At 25.1% G+C, this 16,586-nt stretch overlaps 1 protein-coding gene across 1 annotated transcript in view; it reads right to left on the reverse strand.

Moving 5' to 3' along the window:
- The window catches only part of LOC123561186 (uncharacterized), a 62,536-nt gene that overhangs the window by 20,046 nt on the left and 25,904 nt on the right, over positions 1–16,586 (reverse strand). The window lies entirely within an intron of this gene.

The raw sequence follows: 16,586 nt of genomic DNA on the forward strand, positions 1-16,586 counted from the left end.
CCGGTTTAAATTGGGATTGTATATGAAATTTAAGGGAATTTCCATATAATTTTGGGCTGATCTTTTTTGCGAATTTAAAAAATACAAATTTCAGGGATGTAAATTATTTTCCCCAAAACCTTTTTCATTAAAAGGGAAACTCAAGTTGTGGTTTAAGTACTTTTTAAATTTCCTTATTTTAAAACCCGGTATTTGTAGAATTTCCCGATTCCAAAACATTTTAACCCCCCCCCTGACCCCTTGTCCCTATTTTTTTAAGTCCCATTTTAAACCTTCCCCTAAACTTAGAAAAACTATTTTAATACCCTAAAAATCTTTTAAATTTTGGGTAAAGAATGAAATTTTGGGTTTTAAACCCCAAAAAAAAATGTTTTAAATTCGGGGGGTCGGACAAAACCCAATGCCGGAAAATTTTAAAACCCCGGGTTTTTAAAAACCCAAAAAAAAACCTCTGTTTTAACAAAAGATGTTTTAAATTAAAGATGTTTTAAAAATGAAGAAAACAAGGTCTTTTTTTTAAAATTTTTTTCCCTTAAAAACTTTAAACATACCCAAAGAAAGAAAAAAAGGGAAAAAATTTGGGGCCTTTTTTAAATACAGGAAGTAAAAAAAATTGTGGGAAAAAATTTAGACCACATTTTTTTTCTGTTTAAATAATTTCTTTTACTTCCTTTTTTGGGTAACCCTTTTTCTACTTAGATAAAAAAAAAACCCTTTTTAAGACTTTTGAAATGACTCAAAAAATTTACCAATCCCAATAAGTACTTTAAATTTATTTTCCAAAAAACAAAAAAATTTTTAAAACTAAAAAAAACACAGAGGGGGGGAAACCAAATGCAAAATTTTAAAACAAACAAAAAATTAACAAGCCCGGGGGGAAAACCAAATGTAAATAAAAACAAAAAATTTTAAGGTCGGTTATTTAAAAATTTTATCCCTTTTTTTTTTAAAAAAAAACAAAGAAATTTTCCCTTTGTTAATTGAAATTAATACAAATTTTTTTAATTTTATTGGAAAAAAAAAATTACTTTAGGGGGTTGTTTTTATTTAGAAAAAAAAAAAAGTAATTGAAAAAAATTATAACACATAAAAAAAAAATTATGTAATTTAAAAACCCAAAAAAACACTATTATAAAAAAGGGGAAAAATTACTTTTTTTAACCCGGGTTTTTTCAATTTTTTTATCATTGAAGATGGGAGTTCTGTTTTGCTTAGTTTGGGAAAGTAAATTTCTGATTTTCCTTTTCTTTTTTTAAAGGTAGCTTGCAGTAGGGTTTTGGTTTTACTGGACGCCTTGTCTGTTAAGGGTTTTACCCCTGTTTGTTAGGGCATTGACTCTTTGTAAAAATTTAAAGGGAATTCTTCCTTTAAAATGTTTTTAATAGAAACTGAATTCCCCTTACTTCGTTTTTGGGTTCTAGTTTCGGGGTTTTTGGGGGAGGAAAGAAAAATGGGGTTAAAGGTTTGATTTGGCTCCCAAAAGGGGGCGGGTTTTGATGATTTGGGAAAAAAACCAGTGTATGGTGAGTTTACAAAATGGGTCTTTTTGGAAGGGGGTTTAAGGGTTTCACCCCGGCGTGGGTTTGTGCACGAAAAAAATTTCTACCGGGCCCGTCGGGGGTTAAAATAAATGTACCAAAAACACGGTTTTGTTTTTTTAACAACTATTAAACAAGTATTACAAGATTTAAGTAAAAACAACGGGAAATCACTCAACCTTTTTGAGTATCCCTTTGACTTATGCGGGTTTTGGGAATTATTTTTTTTATTTTTTAATTTTTTTTTATCTCAGTGTTTTATAAAATTTAAATATAAATTTTATTACCTTTTTGTAACATTTTAAAAAAAATTTAAACAAAAATAACCACAAAATGTGTTTGTTTTGTCTTTTAAAATTGTATGTTTTTAAACCCTTTTAAATCCAAAAGTCTGTTTCTATCATGGGGATCGGGTTTCCCTTCCGATATGTAGAACCTGATTTTAATACCCATCAAAAGCAAAAATTTGTTAATTCTGAAAGGGGCCCTGAATCGTCTTTAAGGATGAATTTTCAAACATTGTCCCTTGTTTTAGAAAAAATTTTAAATTTTTTTTTTATACATAGATAAAAACCCTATCAGGGGCAAGTCCCCCGCTGTCTCAGCTGTTTTTTTTACATTTTTCAAATATATCAAAAAATAAAACTCATCCAAAGGGCCCTTAAAATTCCGCCCCCCTAAATATAAAATGTGATATTTGGACTTTTAATGGTTTATTCGGTTCCCCCTAAAAAAAGCTAAACACCCCTTTAATAAAATCTTAATATCTATTATTAAGTTCCGGTTTTTTAACTTAAACACACCCCTAAAAAGCATATCTAGTCCCATTCTTTTTTTTTTTTTGGTTTGTCTTGAGTATTAAAAATTTTAAAAAAATTTTACGAAAAATTCCAGGTTTTAAATTTCAAAAAAATTTTTAAAAATAGTTAAAAACCAGCCAAATTTTCTTTATGTTGAATGTTTCCGGCCCAGGGCCTTTCAAAATTTTTTTTTCATTTGTTTTTTAATCAAAAGGATTGATTTAAAATAGTATTAAAAGAAAAAACACTTCAGGGTTCACTTCCCCCAAACCCTTTTTTTTCTATTTTCCTGTCGTTTTTTTTTAATTTGGAAGAAATTATTTCAGCTAAATCTTAAAGTGTTTTGTTGTGGCAACTTCAAAAAAGCAGATGTTTGGTAAACCAGTATTTTTTGTTCTAGCTTATTGTTTTTTCTTTTTTTAAAAAAAAAAACCCCTTTTTTTATTTTTGTAATTTCTTGGGTTTTTGGGGTTTAATTTCTTCGAATTAGCGGTTTTCTTTTAGTATTAGCATTTTTTTTCTTGGGTATTAGAGTGTTTGATTTCCGGTTTAGTGATATTTCAATTTATGAGCCCCAAAATTTTTTATTTTTTTTAAAAATTTTTTATAAATTAAATTTATTTTAAATTTCTTTTAAATTTTTTTGGAAAAAAAACCTTTAAGTTTACTTAATCTTCATACTTTTTTTTTGTGACTTGCATCAACTTTTTAAAAATCATGTTTAAAAGGTTGTTTTCTCAAATTTTTAGCGGGATTATTAATTATGAAAAATTTGCTTCAGTATTGCAGTAATTTATCTCCTTGTTTAACTGATTTTTCAATTTAAAGTCCAGTTCTTTTTATGTTCTTCAACTTTAGCATTAAATTCATTAATATCTTCTTGAAAATTTTTTTTTTAATATTACTTAAGTCTCATACTTTAAATTAGGGACGGTTGTAAAACATAAAACCCAAAAATTTCGAATTTTTTTTTTAAAAAGTAATCTTTTTTTGAATTGGCCCCTTTTTTTAAACCCTTAATGCTGTATCAGGGATCATAAAATCTTTGTGAAGCTGCCTTTTCCAATTCAAAATTTATATTTGAAGTTTTTTGAAAATAATTCTAATAAAATTTTTATGCTTTTTTTCGTTTCATTATTTTTTTTTTATTTTTTCTGTTCTGTTTTCTAACTGTCCATATTTTAAAAATTTTTCTCCCCTTAAATTTTTCTTGTTTTTTAGTTTTTTCATGTTTAATCATATTTTTTTAAAATTTTTAAATTTGGGGAATAAAATTTTAAAAATTTACTCAAAAATATTCTTTTAGTTGTCTTTCTTAAAATTTTTTCTGTTCAAGTTCTTTAATAAAAACCCAACCTTTGCTTTCATTTCTTCTTCAATTTTTTCCTTGAAATTGATTAATTAAAAATTGTTTCTTTTTAAAATTTTTTGTTTTTTCTTCAATTTTTCTTTACTTCTTTTCAAAATGTTTGTTTTTTTGATTTGATGTCTTCAAGATTATTTTTCATTATTACACTTTGAATTTTTTTAAAAACAAAAATTTTTTCGTCTTGAAACTACATCGGTGGTTTTTATCTGGTTTTCCCTTTGGTTGTTTAATTTATTACCCCCCATATCTAATGCCCCTTTTTCTTTGTGTTTTTAAAGTTCCTTTTTTCTGTGAAGATATGATTCCATGTCCTTTTAAGCTTTTTGAAATTGTTTTTTTTATTTAAAACATTAAAAATTAAATTTATAAAATTTTAAAACTTTACTTATACTTTCGGTTCACTTTTTTGTTTTACATCATTAAAAACCCCCATTATTATTACCAGGAAAATTTTTTTTCTTAAAAATTTTCCTTTGGGGTTTTTGTCAATTTAAAAGAAATCATATTTTTTTTTTGTTGCTTAGCAAAAAAGGGTTGGGGTTAATTTTTGTTCTTCCCAAACCCTTCTTTTTCCATTTTACCTGGAAACTTTAAAATTAAAAATTAGGGGTTGAACTTTTTTAATTCGAATATCTTTTGGTGTTTTTTAGAAAGACGGTTTTAAAATTAAATAACACAAAAATTTTTGTTTTTCGCCCTTGAAAAAAGAAATTTTTTTAAATTTCATTTTGAACTTTTTTATCTTCACATAAAAAAATTCATAAAAAATATTACACTTTTTGTTTTTCTGTTAAAGATTTTCCCAAGGTTCAATTTTGGGTTTGGGTCGGGCTGAATATTAAAGGGTATTTCTTTTGGATCTATTTTAAAATTTTTTTTTTGCAATTTGAATTTTAAGTTTTTTATTTAAATCTTGATTTTTAGTTTTTCTGGGTTTTTTTCCCCATATAAGTTTTTTTATCTTTAATTTAAGGGGTTTTCAAAGGGATATGCTTTTATGTTTTGTTTTTCCAGTCCGAAGTCCAAAATTTAAACATTCAAAAAACATGAAATCTGCAAAAAAAGGATATTGTTTAAAAATTGTTATTGGTTTTTATCATTTTTTGTATCAAAATTTTGGGAATTTTCCCATTTATAAAAAATATTTCATTATTTTACATTATTTTACTTTTATTTACTTTATTTTTACTTATTTTAACATTATTTTAAAATTATTTTAAAAAAGCAATCAAAATTTAAAATGAAATAAAAATTTAAGGGAAAAAAAATTGTGGGCAAAAGATGAGGGGATTTTAAAAGAAGAAAAAAGGGAGAAAAAAAATAAGAAAAGCTAAAAATCGGGATATGTACACTAAAAATTTATAACCCAAATTTTACTGAAAAAAAAGAAAGTAAAAAGGAACAATTTAAAGCCCATTTTTAAAAGCTTTTTCCCCGGAAATTTAAAACAAAAATTTAGCATTACTAGGTGATGAAATGAAAAAATTTTAAAAAACATATAAAGGGTTTTTCCACAACTATTCCAAAAACCCAAAAAAAAGATTTTTACGCCAAAAGATCATATGGGTTTGGTTTGTGAAGTGTTGAGTTTAAAAGACATGGGAAAATTTTCCCGGAAAAAACAAAAGGGAATTAAAAGGGAATTTGAGGCAAATTTAGATATAAATATTCGAAAAAGATGTTTTTATCAGAAGGGAAACTTACCTGTTATTATCAGATTTAGCAAAAAACCCAAAGATGAGAGGGATTGGTTAAAAAAAAGGGAAAAAGAGTTAGGGAAAGATTAAAGAAAGGGAATCGAAAAAATAAATTAAAACATTAAAAAAAAATCCAGATGAAATAGTTGAATTTAAAAATTGGGGGAAACCTATGATCGGGGGGAGTATTTTTTGGGAGTTAAAACCCGGCAAAAAAAATTTTAAAAATTATTGGTGAACGCCTTTTAAAAAAATTGTTTAGTGATCAGAGGTTTTTGGGGAAAGGAAATTAAAATATCAAAACCCCCATATAAAGTTTACCAAAGGGGACTTTTTTTAGGGTTTTTTTTTAAATTATTAACTTAAAAAACTTTATGGTCAAAAAAAAATTAAATTTGCTAAGGTTTGGAAAAAATTGGAAAGGAATTTAATTTACATAAAGTAGGATGTTTTAATTTGATTTAAATTAAAAAAAGATATAAAAATTTTTAATAAAAAAACATTCAATTCATTCAAAAAATTTTTATTCAAAAAAATTAACAAAAAATTTTTCAGGTTTTCCTATAAAAAAAAAAGATCTTTAAAAAAAATTTTAAAAAAAGAAATTTGGGGGACAGGTTAGACGTTTGTCCTTTTTAACCCCAAAAAGAATTGGTTGATGATTAGAGTTAATTTGTGGTTAAAATTTGTTGCGGGAAAATAATAATAAAGGGACTAAAAAATGAAGGTATTAGAATAATTGTGAATTTTAAAAAATAAAAAAAATTTTTAAACCAGAACAAATAAAAAAGTTATATAAAAATTTTTTTTTTTTTTTTGGGGATATAAAAAATGGAACAAAAAAAGAAATTAAATTCTAAAAACTTTTTTAAAAGATAAAAAAAAATACCCCCGAGTGTTTTTTACAACCCAAAATTTAGTCGTTTTTTAAATTTTTAGATAAAAAAAAAACTTATGTTTTTGGGTTTTTGGTTGGGTTTAACATATGTCCTACTTTTGGCTTTAATATTTGTGATGAATATGATAATGGGGAAAAATTTCGTTACAAAATGGAAAAGTGTGGAAAGATTTTAATTTAAAAATGGTTTTACGTTAAAAGATTTAAAAATTTATTTTTGGGGAAAACATTAAAAAAAGAAATTGGTGATTAGGGTTTTGGGATAAATCAGAAATTGCTCCAAAAATTTTGGGAAAATTGATTTAAGTAGTTTTAAGATTTTGTTTTCAATTAAAAATTTAAATTTTAAGTTGGATTTGGAAACATAAAATTTTTCATCTTTGTTGGATTTAAAGAAAAAAAATTGAAATACTGAAGGGGGGAAAAAAAAAACCCAAAATATAACTTTCTCTTTTGGATACAATTTAAAATTATTGGATCTTATTGATTTTTCACTTGTTGTGGTAATTTCAGTGTTTATTATCTATGTTTTTAATTTACTGCGATTTAACAAGAGCTTATCCATTTAAAAAGAACCACAAAGATTTTGGATTTTTCTGAAATTAATAAATTTATTTAAAAAAATTTTCAATTCAATATATATTACAGATGTTTTTGGTAGAATAATTAATTTTTTAATTTAGGTTTGAAAAAGTTTTACAAAATTTAAAAAAAAATATGAAATTATAAAATTTTTTTTTTTAAAATTTTGTAAAAAGGAAATTTTATGACAAAAAAAAAGGGAAAATTTTTATTTATTTTGATGCTAAACCGGGAAAAGAAAAAAATATACAGGGAAATTACCTGTGGTCCCCGGGGAAATGCGGTCCGGGGGAACGGGTATTTTTGACACTTTAACGAAATTGTTTTCAAGCGGAGTTGCATCTTCAATTAGCACCCCTGGAAAAAAAGCTTTGGAAACAGCGGGAAAAGCAGCACTGGGAAAGTGGAAAAAAAAGGGTTGGAACAGAAGTTGGAAATTTAGTGCGGCCTAAAATTGTTAAAAAACCCCTTAAAAAAAAACCTGCTCCGCAGTTGAAATTTTAAAATTGAAAAGGAAATTTCAAGAAAAAAAATTAAATGGGAAATTTTTGAAAGGGAAAAGGGGAGGATTTAATGGAATAAATAGAAATTTGTCAGGATCTGGAGTTTGTCCCAAGGGGCATAATGCCGTGCGGGAAAACCCCACCCCAAAAAAAAGTTTTTTAACGATTAATTTATAAAAAATAAAAAAATTTTAAAAAAAATTTTTAATTGTTTTAGAACAAAAAAAATTTTGTGAAAAAAATATGAATTAACCCCATATTCAAATTAGATACAGCCTTAAAATCTGCCCTGGGAAATAAGGGTTAAAAAAAAAAAAAAAAAAAGGGAAAACACTTTAAAATTTAAAGTTGAAGTTTCATATTTTGTTTGGGTTTAATGCTTTTTTTTGAAGTAATTTTCCCAAAGTAAAAAAAGTTTTGCTAATGGTAAAAATTTTAAGGTTTGGGTTTGGAGAAAAAAATTTTTTTAAATTTAAATTAATGCAGCTTCTTTAATTGATCAGTTAGTGGTTTAAAACAAAAGGGAAAAAAAATTGTTTATTTTTTTTAAAAATTTTTTTTAAAAGGGGAGTAAATTTTAAAAGGTTTGGTTGAACTATTAAAAGATTTTGCAAAATCAACGGGAAACAAATGAATTTTATCTCTTTAAAATATTTCTGCAAACTGCTAAAAAGTAGGAATGCCCAAAGCTGGATTTTAATTCGGGTTTTGTTTAAAAGGGGTTTTTAATTTTAAAAGGTGGTGCTGGGTAAACACTAAAATTCCTTTAAAAATAATTTAATCATTTTTTTCGGGGTTTTTAGAAATAATATTTTACCTAAAGGCCCAAATTCAAAAAAAAACTACAGCTGACAGATGATGTTGAATTAATTTTTTTTGCTAATGGTGTTTTCCGGTAGGGTAATTGTAACAAAATTAATTCTATGGGTTCCACTTTTAAATTTTTCAATAAATTTTGGGGGTTTGATCTAAAATTTTACTGAAAGATTTTAAAAAAAAAAGTTTGGGCTTTCCTTGGGAAAAAGATGAGGGAATCAAGTGGACAACCCCAAAAAAAATTTTTTTACAAAATTTTTTGAATAATTTTAAAATGGTTTTAAAAAAACCAAAAAACATGTATTTGTTTATCTACAACGCCTGTTTAAAAATAATAAACAAGAAATGAATCCAAAATTTATTAGATTTCATTTAAAGGGTTTAAGAGCAGCTGATAGTACCCTTTTACTTTGAGCTTTGTCGTCTTGAAATTGGGGAATTTTGGGGTTTTTTTATCCAGAAAAAAGAATACACAAGTTTTATCAAGAATTTTTTGATGATGTAATTAATTTTTTTTATAAACAAAAAAAAAAACACTGGAAGTCTCTTAAATCGATAAAAATTTTTAAAAATTTGGTTTTGGGGTTTGTTCATTTTTTTAAAAAGGAAAATTAAAAAAAGGAAATAACTACAAAAAGTTCCCAAGCGATTCCCTTAAAAAATTTTAAGGGTTTTTTTCTTTTTCCCCCTGTTTAAAATTTTGTATTTAAGAATTGTATTGTAGGGAAGGGGAAAAAAAAAGTTGAAAAAAAAATTTCTATTTGGAAAAAAGAAATTGTTATTGTTTAAAATAAAATAAATATTAAAATTTTATAATGGTAATTTTTTAAAAACCCGGGGTTGTAAACAACCCCACACATCAAATTTTTTTTTGAATATAAAATTAACCTTTCAGATGGGCAAAAGAAAAAATTTAGCACAAAACTTTTTAAAAATAAAATTCCAATACTTTTTGAAATTTAAAACATGAACCCTTTCCCTGGGGGAAATTCCCTTTACTTTTTAAAAAAAACCCAAAAATTTAAACGAATTAAAAAAGGGTGTTTTCAAATTTAAAAAGGGGTTAGAAAATTTTCAATTTTTAAAAAAACAAATTTTTCCAGTCAAGGTTTAAATTTGGGGGATTTTTAGGAGCTTTGGGGTGGTTTGGGTTTTTAAAAACAAATTTTTCCAATGGGGAGCAAAAAAAGCTCCAAAAAAAAATTAGCCCCCCTAGGCATTGGTGTTTGTCTGGGGGTTGCCAGTTTCTGGTGCAGTAAGTTACTTTGGGGGGTATGATTTCGGGAGCTAAGGGTAAGAGAAAAATGTTTCACCAAACTTAAAACCTAATCAAAGGGAAAACAACTAGTAGGGGTCTTTGGGGTGTTTTAAAATTTAAAAACCCAAAAAAAAAAACAAGGGCCGGGGGGTTTTTAGGTTGTTGGCCCGCTAGGGCTAGGAAAAACCTTTGATTAAATCTTTTTTTAAGGGGAAAGGTTACAGATTTATTCACAACGGGGGACCTTACAGAGTTTTTTTAGTAAAAAAAAAATAAAATTTATAAAACAAACCTTTTTTTTAACTTTGAAAATTGGAAAAAATGGGTTTTTTAAAAATTTTAAAAAAAAAAAACTTTAGGGGTGTATTTAGTAGAAATAAAATTTTTTAAAATTTTAAAAAAAAAGGTTTGGGAAAGTGGGGAAATTTTTAAAATTTTGGGAAAGGGCTTTGTTGGTCCCGGAACACATTGGGTTTGTTACTTTAAAACTTTTTTATCTCGATCCGTTTGGACTTTCCCCCAAACCCAAAAAAAGAATTCGTATATTTCCCAAAAGTAAAAAAACCCAAAAATGTTCAATATTCAAGACAAAACAAGTACAAATTTTTCCCGGGAAAATTTTTGTTTATTTTTCCCTTTTAAAAAGTTACAAGATAAAGTTCCCTTTTTTATGATTTTTTGTAAAAAAAAACTAAAAATTCATTAAACAAAGGTAAATGAACAAAAATATTTAAAAATTATTTTAATAAAAAAAAAGGAAAATTTTTTTAAAAATGGAATAATTATATTTTGGGGAATTTTTTCAAAAAATATAAATGGGAAAAAATTTAAAAAAAAAAAAAGAAAAAAAAATAAAAAAGGGGAATTAATTTTGAAAACCTCCATTTTTTTTTAACAAGTTATTTCCCCAAAATAACGATGGGGATTTTTCCCAAAGGCAAAAGGGAAAAAGCTAGTCCCGGTTTGGTTCGGGGGGGGTTATATTGTGGCAAATTAAACAAAATTGCATCTTAATTTTTCTTGTTGATGCAATTAAATTCGATAAAGGAGAAGCTAAATTACAAAAAAAAAAATAAAGGGAAAATTTTTAAATTTTTCAAAGTTATCTTTTAAAAAAATAATTTGAAAAAATTTAAAATTTTTTTATTAATTATGCAAATGAATTTAAAATTTTGGGTGAGCTTTTTATTTAATTCTTTAAAAGTTAAAGAATATTCGTTAACAATTTATTTGGGTTTTATAATTCAAGAGTTTTTTTAATTTTTGAATAAATAAGTATCGTACCATTATCAAGAATATCTTTTAAACGGGCATAAAAATGATAAGATGTTTTATTTATAACATAACTGGAAGATTTTGTTTATTAGAACGAATAAAATTTAAAGGTGTGATTACTTTGGGGAATTTTAATTTAAAAAAAGTATCTTTATAATTTTTATGAAATTTTGTTTTTTTTAACAACAAATTTTTTAATTCCTTTACATTTTTTAACTTTTAAATTTCGTTTTCTAATAAAAATGGGGAAAACATTTTACTTCTTTAATCCCCAAAAATTTAACAAGGGGGAAAGCTGGCGCTTCTCTTTTTAAAATTTTCCCAAAACTTTTTATTTTTTCAAAATAAAATTTTGAAATTTCTTTTGTAATCATAAATTTTCAAATAAATCTTTTTCCTTATTTAAAATCCTATATTTCTCTTTGGGTTTTTTTTTCATAACAATAAAGAAACAGTGTCAGTGAATAGTTAAATTTTCAATTCCCTTTGGGGACTTTTCTTTAATGTTTTATAAAAGAAAAAACATACATTAAATTTTTTGATAAATTAGAATTTTCCCCATTCCCAAAATTAAAAAAGGTCTGTTTAATAACAAAATTTTTTTTTATTTTTATGAATCCCAAAAAAGGGTTTGTGTTTAAAAATCGTTTGAACTAACCAAAAAGAAGGTTTTTGGGTATGTATTTAATTAAAAATTTTCACCATGAGTTAAATTTTATTTAAAACCCCCTGCGTAAATTCCCATCGTCTTACCGAATTTCAGAATTTTTTTTTTCATTAACTTAAAAAGTCTTTTTCAAATAAATTTTTTTCCTTTTAAAACTTTTTTTGGGGTTTTTAAAAAACAAATATTTTTTTTTTAAACCCGGACTTTCGTCAAAAGTTTAATTTTTTTTGTTATTTTTTTTTACCCTTTTTAAACCCAATGTTTTATATAGTTCAAAAATTTTTTTAAAAGAAAACAAAAATTTTGTTTTTTCATTAAAAATTGGAACTACTTTTTTTTCCCTTACCCTTTTTCCCATTTCAAAATTTTGTTTTTTTATTTTTACTATAATCAGAATGCCATTATCTGGTATTTTAATTTTTTTAGGAGTAAGGATAATTTGTTGTGGGTTTTATGAAAATTTTTTTGGTTTTTTAAAATCCATTCCAAATTTTAAAGTTAGTTTTACCTTTTGCAATTTGATTTTTTAAATTGTTTTTCGGATATAAATTTAAGTTTCCAGAGGGGAAAGGTTTTACACAAGCCCCAAACCCTAAAGGTTTTTGGCTTTGAGGTACATAAAAGTATTTTTTTTTTCCTTTTTTTTGAATTATAATCCTTCATATATTTTTTTGTTTTTCTTTACTGTATTGTTTGAAAATAAATTATTTCCTCTCAGTCCCCTTTTTAATAAAAAGGGAACTTTCAATTTCCCCCCCCCAAATTATATATTATTTAAAATTCCCCCGCTTTTTTCCTGCCTTCCCAAAACCCCATAACCCCCGGACTATAAAATTTCTAGGAAAAATTCCCCTGGTCCGGATCTCCCAATTTGTAGTACTCCCCAAAATTGGGTTTTTTAAAATTTTCGAAATACATCAGCTAAAAGTAAAAACGTTGTTTTTAAAAATAGTTTTTGATATTCTCCCTTGTTTTAATTTTAAAAATTTTTTCCCAAAAATTTTTAGCATGTTTCATATTTTGTTGTCCGATATATGTGTTTCATTCAAAATTGAAAAAAACTCTTTTTAGAAAGGAATTTTTGTTTCTTTGAATTTTTTTAAAAGAAATCCATTAATATATGGATAAACACCCTTTTTTCTTTAAAAAATTCAAAAAAATTTTTCCCAAATTTAAAATTTTTGAGAAAAAATATATAAATTTGGAATATTTTTTAAATAAGTTATCCAATGATTGGAAAATAAATTGGAATGAATAATAAAGACCCAAATCAGAAATCTTTAAAAGCCATATTTCTTTCCATATTGTTAGGAATAACTTAATTTCTTTTTTAAAATTTCCTAATTTTTTGCATAAAAAAAATGAACCGTCATTTAAAAACTTAAAAAAATTTAAAAAAACCCGGAAATTTTTTGGGGGTTAGTTTTTTTAAAAATTTAAAATTACATTCTGAGTGGTACTTTCCTTGAATTTTTTGTTATTTGACAATGACACGCACTGGCACTTCACCTTCTATATTTCTTTTTCACAGATATGACAAAAAATTTTGGGTTTTTTTAAAATTTTCCTTTTATCTTTTTTAGGGGAAATTTTCAAATTTTGTTAAAATTTTTCTTTAAATATTTCTTTACAATATTTTCCCCTTCCTCAAGGGCCCCTTTTTTTAATAAACTTTTTTTAAAATGGGGATTGGGCCTCTATTTAAATTTTTGGGTTGGTTTTATTTATTTTCCATAACAACAAAAAACTTTTATAGCCGGAAACCACAATCTTTTATTTATTTTGATATGGTTCCTGTAAATGGGAAAATTTAGTTTGGTGGTTTTTAAAGCAGTTTTTTAAAAATTTTTTAGGTTTTTATTCAAAATCAGCCAAAATTAAAAAAAAGGGTTTTGCTAAACCCTTTATGTAATTTTTTAAAAGGAAATTTACTTCCCCTTTTGGGGATTTTTTTTCAAACCCTTTTAATTCCATTTTAAAAGCTAAACAATTTGGAATTGGGTTTATTTAATATTTTTTTCTTGGGGTAAAATTTTTGTAAGAACTTTTCAAAAAAGTTCATGTTGGTCTTTTGGGGTTTTTTTGTCATTAATCTTTTAAAAGTTTTTTTCCAAACTTTTAAAGTTGGGCTTCAGTTCTTGAGGGCTTTTCAGTTATCATCAGTTATTTTATCATTTATTTTTTCTTTTGTAAAATTTGAAAAAGTCCCCAAAGGGGGGTTGTATTGTTTTTTGGGTATGTTCAAGGGTTTAAAAATTCTATTTTCTTTTATATCCCAAAAAAAATTAAATGATATTTCATTTAAAAATTCTATTTTAGGTATTTATTTATTTTTTACGGAAATTTTATTCCAGTTAAAAAAACAAGGAAACGTTTTTTATGCCTTTTTTATTTTTAAACTTTTATGAGGTTTTTTTTTAAAAAGGAAAAAATTTTTAAGCAAAAAGGGCACCATCTAAAAACATTTTGTTATCATCCCTTTTTATTTAAATTTTTCCTTTCAATTGAATTTTTTAAGGTTTTGGTAATTCTAATTAACTCGAAGCAGCCTAGGACTAAATTTTTTTATTTTATTTATATAATGAGGGAAACAACTGACTCTTCCCGCCGCCCTTTCCCTTTAGAAAACCAATTACCAGTTCTATTAAATTATTTCAAAAAAAAAGCTTTTTGTAAAGTTTTTTTTTTTTTTTGTTTGTGTTAAATTTTAATTTTTAAAGCCTTTTTATTGAAAATAAGTGATTTATTTTTATTGTATTGTTTTTTTCCCAAATTTTTGCTAATTTTTTTTTAAAAAAAACGTTTTTTTTTTATATTCTTTTTATACCTTTTTAAAAATTTTTAAATTCAGATTTAAGTATTTTATTAAAAGTGTTTATAGGGTTTAAAAATAAATTTATTTTTGGGGTTTTTGTTATATGTAATTTTAATTTCAAATTTTTTTTAATTATTGTTTTGTTTGATCTCTTCGGGTTTCCCCTTATATATTATATTTAGAAAATAAAAATTTGGTTTAGCAAAAAGGATTAAAAAAAAAAATTAAAAAAAATAATAAAAAAATAAAGTTTTAAATTATTTTAAAGTAATTAAAATATTTGGGGAATTATATTTTTTTTCCATTAGTTTTTGATTTCCACATTTTACTCGGTTTTCTCCTTTGCAGCACATTGTTATTTAAAAACCCCGGGAAATTAAAAACCAAAGGGTTTTAGACGCGCCATAATTTTCTTTTTTTATGGTTTTTTTTTTCATTAGTTCACAGGGGGGGGAATTTACTTTTTAGGATTGGGTTTTGAAAAGTTATTTGGTCGGGCAATCACATAATCTTTTAGCTTTTTTTTTTCGGGTTTTTAGACAAAACCCCAGTTCCATTAAAAAAAAATTATTTTTTAAAAGTTTTTGGGTTATATCATTTTGTAATTTATTCAATGGTCATGATTTTTTTTTTTATTTATCGCTTTTTTATTTGATCAAGTTTTTTATTTAATAACTTTTTTTTTTTAAGAACTTTCTTATATGAATTTTTATCTGGATTTTATTATTTCTCCTTTAAAATGCTAGATAATTTTGGCTAACAATTCTATCTTCCTTTCTATTAACCAAACTAAAATAATATATTATAGAAAAAAAACTTTAAAAAAAACCCTAATGAAATTATTATTGATTGGAAATTTGTTTATATTATCTATATCTTTTGAAAAAGATTTTAAAATTTTTTTTCCCAATTGTTTTTTTTTAAAAAAATTTTTTTTAAAATTTTTTAAAACCCCTTTTTGAAAAATTCTGTTTAACCATTCTTCGGGGTAATTTTTTGTAGTTTTTCTTTTTTAATCTAACCAACTTTTTTTTCTTCCGTTCTGTTTCTTTTTTTTGGGGTTTTTAAAACATATTTCGGGTCGGTTTTAACTTAAACAAATCCCTCCCTTTTGGGTTTTTTCCGTTATGGTTTTATAATATAAAACGTTTTGGGAAAAAATTGTTTACTGCCCACTCGGGGGTCATTTTTAACAACCCTTGTCGTGATGTTTGTTTTGTAAAAACGTTACTGTTAGTTAAAAAAACCCAAAGTTCAAGGACAGAAACACCATCAACTGTTTTTAAAAAGGGTAACTTTTTATATGACTGTTTAAAAATTTTTAAGGGAAAAAGGAAAAAAATATTTGGGGAAAGGGTTTTTGAGCCCGCAAGGTTTAAAAGGTTATTTTGAATTTAAATTTCGAAAATGGAACCTTCCCCCCCCCGGGTTTCACGTGGATCCATAACATTTTGCCCCTTGTGAATTGGTTTGGAATTTTAAATTTTAAAATTTGGATTATTTCTTTAATATATCTAAAAAAGTACTTTTTCCCGATGAAAAAATTACCTTCACTGATATTAAATTTTTTCCCTTTACATAAAATTTTTATAGAAAAAAACTTTAATTAAAAGGGTTTAAAACAAAAATTTCTTCCCTTTTTTAAATTTTTTTATCGTTAAAATTTAAATTCCCCTTATAAGCATTTCAAGAGGTGATGAATAATTTTTTTTCTTTTTGCATTTTTAAAAGTAAATTTTAAAAATATCCTGAATAACTTTTTTTGGAAAACTTCTTTATTTTCTTTTCCCCAAAACCGTTTCTTTTGTTATAAGTTGTTTTTTTTTGTGTGATGTGTTTTTAAAAAAAAATTTCTTGGGCGTCAAAGGGTTTTAAATCTGTTAGTAAATATGGTAATTACGATGGGGAAAAGCACCCGCAACTGCCAAAAAAATACAGGAATAGCTGGAACAAGTGCTAATGAGTGGGGCAACCAAAATTCCTGGGTGTAATATATAATCCAGTATTACTCCCGCAAAAAATTATAAATTTTTCTGTAAGCAGCGCTAGTTTAAATTAAGTGAATAATTAATTGACTATTTTTTTCTATTCCCTTATTAGGGAAATTTGGGGGTTTTTTTGCTCATTTTTTTAAATTAAACTTTTTTATTTTTTAAATTAAAAATTTGGGTTTAAGATCGCTTAACGGAACCCAACTATTAAATTTTTTATTGTAACCTTTCCATTTTACTAAAGCTTGTTTTTTCTTATAGTCTCGTCTAATAACTTTTTCTATTCTAAAAACTTCTTGTGTAGTAGGTAAAAGTTCTTGTTCATAAAATGAACCTTGAATTATTTCATCATTTAAATCTTTAATAGTGTATGTTCT

The sequence above is a fragment of the Mercenaria mercenaria genome, chromosome 10 (assembly GCF_021730395.1).
Source record: "Mercenaria mercenaria strain notata chromosome 10, MADL_Memer_1, whole genome shotgun sequence".
NCBI classification, from domain to species: domain Eukaryota; kingdom Metazoa; phylum Mollusca; class Bivalvia; order Venerida; family Veneridae; genus Mercenaria; species Mercenaria mercenaria.